This window comes from Symphodus melops (genome assembly GCF_947650265.1).
Source record: "Symphodus melops genome assembly, chromosome: 1".
NCBI lineage: Eukaryota > Metazoa > Chordata > Actinopteri > Labriformes > Labridae > Symphodus > Symphodus melops.
In genome coordinates this window covers 29,771,228-29,778,044 of record NC_136691.1, presented here as the reverse complement: position 1 = coordinate 29,778,044, position 6,817 = coordinate 29,771,228, and positions in this window count along the sequence as shown.

Here is a 6,817-nt window from a genome sequence, read left to right as displayed (position 1 = left end):
CACAAGACACCCACTGATATGGTTTCTAAAAACCTCCTTGAGTTCTTTGAAGTGTGCCTCGTGTCTCAGCCGTTTTCTGATGCACAGAAAAGGAGGTCGGGCGCCTTCATGTCCGTTGGCAACGTGTTTCGTATGACTTGTGTGTCATACAATACTAATTCCATGTACATTGATTTCAGTCTTTTCTTTCAAACATTACAGTTATAAAGATGAAGCAGAGTAATGGGTACAATTCTTTATTCATCAGAGTTAAAAATACTAATGGTCAGTCTGCACACCTTACTGGTGTATTAGCTGTAGGCGTCCATAGTCTGCTCTTATTATGAATGCATTCTGCAGGTAGAACACATTCAGGCTCACTACTTCCAGCTGCTGTATTCTTCTTGTAGCCTTTACAATCTGACAAGGTAAGTGAGTAAGGGTAGCAGATAATGATCACCAATTATTTAAATTACCTGTAATCAGTGGCAGAACTAGACTTTTATCCTTAGGGTGGCCAAGGTTATTTCAGGGGGTCCACAGACTATGACTATGAATTTGTTCCTCAATCAGTGAATTGCAATCTGAGTCTCTTAATGTTGAAATGTACATACTAAGCACACAGGAGGTGAGATTTGTTTATCATTTCAGTTTAATTTGCATCTTATTTATTTACAAAATCATTTTTTACCTTGATTCATGCCGAGTTCTGGGGAATTATGTCAGACACAGCTGAACTGGACCCTCTTCTTCTTTGCATCTTGAAATATCTGGAATACAAATAAAGGATCATAGAAACACAGTTAAGGGATCCAGAAGATGATTGGGTGATAACTGCAGCTAGTGAGTAAGTTTCAGGTAAGTAGACCAAACCACCTGGTCCTCTTTGACAAGCAAAAGCAGTGCTGGATACAGCTGGCTCCAAGTCCGGCTCTTCAGACTCTCCAACATACTCAGCTGAATCCGAGGCCTCCGTGTCGTGGAACTACATTGAATAAAAATATAAGTGCAATCCAAACAACACAACAAAAATATCTAATGTTCAACTAGAATACTGAACTGAGCATGTGACTGCTTCTGTAGATGCTCTGACCTGCTGATGATCCCTGGATGGGAGCTGCTGATGAGCTCTGTATGGCTGCTTCTCTTTAAAAAGAAGTCATGCATCTCGTCTTTTCATCCTCGACTGACTCGATAAAAAAATAAGCCAGTCCTGTTACTCGTAGCATCACCAGCACAATGTTATTAAATCCCCACTTCAAGCATGTCAGTTCACTATTCAACATTTTATTGCTAGTTGACAGGCTCGCTACCATCTTCACCTTACATTTTCAATGTACTTTATTTTCAGTTATATATAATGTATACAAACATCAGCATAGAGACATAATAAAGGACATGAAGGATAAACCACCCCCACCCCTCTTCACGTTACATCTCATTTAAACCAACAGAGCATCAAACGGCTAACTTAGCTTAACTATTTGTCTGCTAGGTTCCTTTAAAATCATCAGAGAAACATGTAAATATGTCCTGAGCTGCTCCACATTAACCTCCAACGTTACAAATGTAATTCTGGCTGCTGCTTAACGTGAGCTTGAGACCCGTGCAGCAAAACGATCTATCTGAGCACAAAAGGGATTTACTTCAGACACTGTCCATGACTTTATCCTTCTTATCTTTCGCAGCCGCTTGTTCATTCAAATCATCCAGCAACGAGATTGACAACTCTCCAGATGTCAAACATCTGGGGGGGGGGGTCCAATCACATTTCAGGGGGGTCCAGTGCTACTCCAGCCTCCCCTCTAGCTCCGCCTCTGCCTTTAACATCTTCTTGCAGCAGATGTTCTTCTTGCTGCAAAGTTTCCACAAGTGCACCTATGAAAAGAACACTGCCAGTGCAGTTTTATTTTGCTGTATTCAACATCAACGTGTTTAACCAAAAAGGCAGGAGACCAGCAGAGAACGGTTGTAAATGTCTGTACAGTAGCTTTAGAAAGACTACTCGCTGCAGAAAACACTCTTTCCCCCATGACTGCATTGTGTCACGTTTGCGGGTAGGAAACAGGGAGGAGAAGAAACAAAGAAAATCCAAAAATCCACGAGGAGAAACAAAGAAGAAACAACAGGCCACGACAATCAACAAGAGACTCAGGGTAAACACAGAGACTAAATAGACAGAGGATAGATAGAGATAGAGGTAATCAGACGCAGGTGAGACTAACGAGACAGGTGAGGACGATCAGGATCATCAGACAGGAGGGAAACACAAGGAACGAAGAACACAAGTACAAAGTAAAACTCAACACTGACAACACAACCAAAACCAGACCACTAAAGACCAGACTTAAAACACAAGACAGGAAATAAACTAACAGGTAACGTAGGAGGACACAGGGAGACACACTGAAGACTATGAAACATTAAAACACACGAGGGAAACAATCAACACAGGAGGGAAACCAGAGAGGCAGGAAACACAGTAACAAGGAAAAACACGAGGGAATAAATAAAAAAAATAAAAGCTAAACCAAACCAAACCATGACACATTGTTTACACATTGTTTACACATTGTTTACCCTCGCTTAAGACATACCAGGCTGATGTCTTCAATGCTGATATGTAGCCATGTGTTTCTTACAAGTATAAACTAAATAAACACAGCAGGCTACAGCGCGTTCCTACAAGTCTCAGACGCAGCATAGCCGCTAAACTGGCGTACGAAAAAAACATTTGTTTGACCCCCCCCATAATGTTTTAGAAGCTGCAACTGAGACATATTGTTTTTTTCTGAAGACCAGAGTGAAGTGTGTTGCAGCAATCGATTGTGCAGGTGGTAAAAGCGTGAATCTGAGGCTCTGGACTTAGATGATAAAATGTCTTCAATCCCAGATGTGTGACTGGAAACATTTCATCCATAAACCAGTTAAAAACAGAGACGCTAACAACATGACAGAGTCTGTTTGAAAGAACTGTGTGGTCTATCAAAGGCTGCACCATAAACAGAGGGCACTGTCTTATCCATGTCAGACCTCAGGTCAGTCACTCTGCTCTCAGTCACACAAACAAACAATGTTTCTCAGTTGCAGCTACTAAAACATTCAGCTAACTCTAACTCTAAACCTATGGGACGGCTTCTTTGACTTAAACAGTTTATCTGGAGACCTGAGGGCAGAACACGGTGTAAAAAGTTTTCAAACCTTTCAACTGAATCTCATTTTATCTCGTTTAGTTTTAATACGTTTTTGACCTCCTGTGTTTCCTCATTGTGAATCATGTTTTCTAGTGTATCTTGTTTTGACCCGTGATGTCTCTGTGTTGTGATCTTTTCTTGAAACCAGATTGAAACATTCGGAGTTTATAAAATCATTAAACTGATTAAAAACAAGTTTTTCTAAAATTGTACTTAAAAATGGCTGGTCTGTAGTTATCTGGTATAAAAACATCTCGATTATTTCTATATAGAAGTTTACTCAACTATTGCAGTTTTTAAAAGTAAGGGAGAAAAGTGAAAAATGTTAAGAAGGCCGGAGTTTAAAAAATCCATTATTTTTTTATTTTTTTTAAATGCTGTTGGGATGGGATCTTTGCCAAGCAGCAGGACAAATCTTTCCAGTGTTTCCACATTTTAAAAAAGTCTTGAGTGTTAAAATTTCTCAGCTGATATTGGGACAGATTTGATCTAATAAAAATCTGCTTGATCTTCATATGATGAGTCTGCAGACAGAGTGGAGGGTTGATTGATTAATGGTTGAGAAGCTGATTTTTGGATTGCTGTTATTATCTTTATTGAGCCCGTCTTGCTTGTTAATTTGCTCAGGTCATAATAAATAAAGTTTCTCATGAATTGAATGAGACGTGTTGGCTTTCTAGTGATCGTTTCAGCCTTCGTGGTGCCACTTTGTCGAGCGTTGTGTTGCCACTTCAGTTGTAAGATCGTGTTTCCTCACAGTCTGTTCTGTGTTGCTTTAAATCATTTAAAAGGAAAAAGACAGAAATGGTGAGAGAAGCCCACAACAGAGCAGGTCAAAGGTTATAACAAGATCTAATGTTTGGTTTCTATTGTGAGCGGGCTGAGTGACAATTTATACAGTTAATTAAAAATTCGGAGGCAAAATAGTCTGATTGTCTATATTAAAGTTAAAATCAACCAAAATAATGTTCCTGTCATATATAGAGCAGATAATTTACTGTCTGTAAACTTTTAGACATAGACTGCTAAAAATAAAGGAGTGATATTCAACTCATCATTAAAATGTCTTTAAAATTGTAGTTTGTTAAACTTTCTTTAAGGAGTATTAAAAATCATCATTTGGCGATGAGGACTCGATAAGGTCCAGTTATCTGTATTGATCAATATTCTGATATAAAATCAGGTCGATGACAAGAAATCTTTTGTGGAAACGAGATCTAATCATGAAAAATGTGAAAAAAATCGTATCACATTTGTAAACAGGTCTGCTCACAATGTTTTCTGTGGGCACTCTTGAGATGAAGGAGACGTGGGAACTGGAAATGAATGTAGTGATTGAAGATCATATCTGGGAACAAATATGTGAAGATGGACAAATAAAGATAAATTGACCAACATGGAAAGAATTTATCTGGAAAGTCAATCTCCGATTTTTTAAAACCCCTTCGATTATTTTCAAATTTGACTACGACTACGACCTTTGTTGGAGGAAATCTGGGCAAATAGGCGATCACACACACACAAGTTTTTTGGGATTGTCCTAAAGTAGTAGGATTTTGGGATTAGAGCAGAAATTTGTAACATTTTGCAGGTGAACCAAAGAAGGGACCTGCTGTTTTCAGTGTGCTTCCCTACGACTTTGGGTGTAAAGACAAACTGTACCTGTTCAGAATCCTTGCAGTGGTAGCAACAAAGCTGATAACTGTGTCTTGGCTTCAGCCACTACTATTGAGCAATGGAAAGAACGACTCATCAAGGTAGACACGATGTAAAAAATAACAGTGATGGACTTATTTGAAAGAAGGTGGTCTCCAGCGATCACCTGTTTTGGACTTTCTCTACAGGGTAATGAGATGTTTGAGTTAGAAAGGTGGATAGGGGATATTTCTGCACATATACCTGATGTTGATGTGATTATGGTCCTCCATTGTCATCATATACGTAAGCATACTTATCGAGAGGTTTCATGTTCATTTCTGTTTGTGTATGTTTTTTATCAATTTTTCTTTTCTTTTCTATACAATGGATAAATGTGAAACTTTTTGAAAGCAGAATTCTGTAAATGTATTTTTTTTTACTGTGAAGCTTGAAATATTAATAAACATATTGGTTCAAAAAAAAAAAAAAGACATTTTGAGAGTTCAAGGTGCTTGGTGACATCAGCAGGAGATCCATGTGTGTACATGGATGGTTTTATTTAATGTGCTCCCTGGTAGCAGAAATGATTAATGACGGTCTGAGTCTCGTAGACTGGAATAATAAGTGACTCGGACCTGCTGGACATCGATGTGTAACGGACTGGACAGCAGCTGCAGGGTGGGAACGCTTGGAGGATGAAGCACGTACGTGCAGCTCAAGTTGACAGTCTGAATTAGCTCGCAGATATCGCCTCATTTATTTATAAATACAAATACATACTGACGCTGCATTAAGGACCTGACAGGCGTTAACGGCAAACCACAAAACCTCTGTTTCATTATTTACTGACAGGACGAGGACGATTTTTTCCCCCTTCTTCTGAGGGCCATTCATCCAGGCTCCTCACATTTCACTCACTTAGGATTCATCTACGTCCCTCTCCAGGTGAGCGCTGCTTTTCATTCCACTTCTTACAACCAGTCCACCAGGAAATACTCCTCTTTAAATACAAGCTATAAACACATTAGAATGAGGGGAAATGGACCACAGTGATTTTTTTTCTTAGAAGCATAAATTGTTACCATTCAAAGCATAAGGCACTAGAAGGCTTTTACTTTGAAACAGTACTGAGTCACAGCCCAGCCTGCACTGCCTGTTTCTTTCTTTCTGCGTTTAACACCCTCTTGTGAAAAAAACAACTCTGCAGGTGCTTCGAGAGAGAGAGAGTGGTGTCTGCTTTTAAGACTTGTTGAATGCATATGTTTCACTCTATGTAATTCCACTTCCTGATCCTTCTTTAAACAAAACCCAGAAAAAAATCAAATAAGATCACTGTATGACCTTGTGCCAAAGTAAATTAGCAGATAAGGGCAGATTTTTTTTTCAATATCATGGTCTGTTAGGATGGCCAGCTGTGGTCTGCGGATGATTCACTTTATTAATGTGAAGTACATGTGTGTGTTGGTTGAGTACCTTTGCACGTGTCTTTGCCTCCTGCAGCAGCTTGTTGAAAAGAAAGCCGAAGCCTGACATGTTTGCTTTTTTCCTCTTGAACATGGAGATGGTTCGGCATCTTTTCAAAGCTTTTTAAACCACTAAAAGATGGTGCTGGTTTCACTAACAGAGCTGGAACTCCCTCACAGATTGTGTTCAGTGAGCACGTTGTCACATTGAGTCTTGTGTAACGTGCAAACATCCGGAGTGGCTAAACTGGAAAAACAGGAAAATTCCCGTTGGGCCGTGCTGGACCATGACAGTGAATAAATCTACACGGTGCACCTGCTAGAGATGGATGCTAAACTTTGAACTCGGGTAGCGTTTCTTTAGACAGTTATAGTTTGACAGCCAAAGCAGGCTGGGTCTGTAGGTCAGTGCTCAAACAGGCCGTTTGGAGATGTTCCCTTCATGACATCACAAAGGGCAGTAGCCCCTCCCCCAGGTGGGTGACACTCCCACAGCTAGGTGTTTGTTCTGCCCTATGAGTCTGCCTTCTCACCGTAAACAAT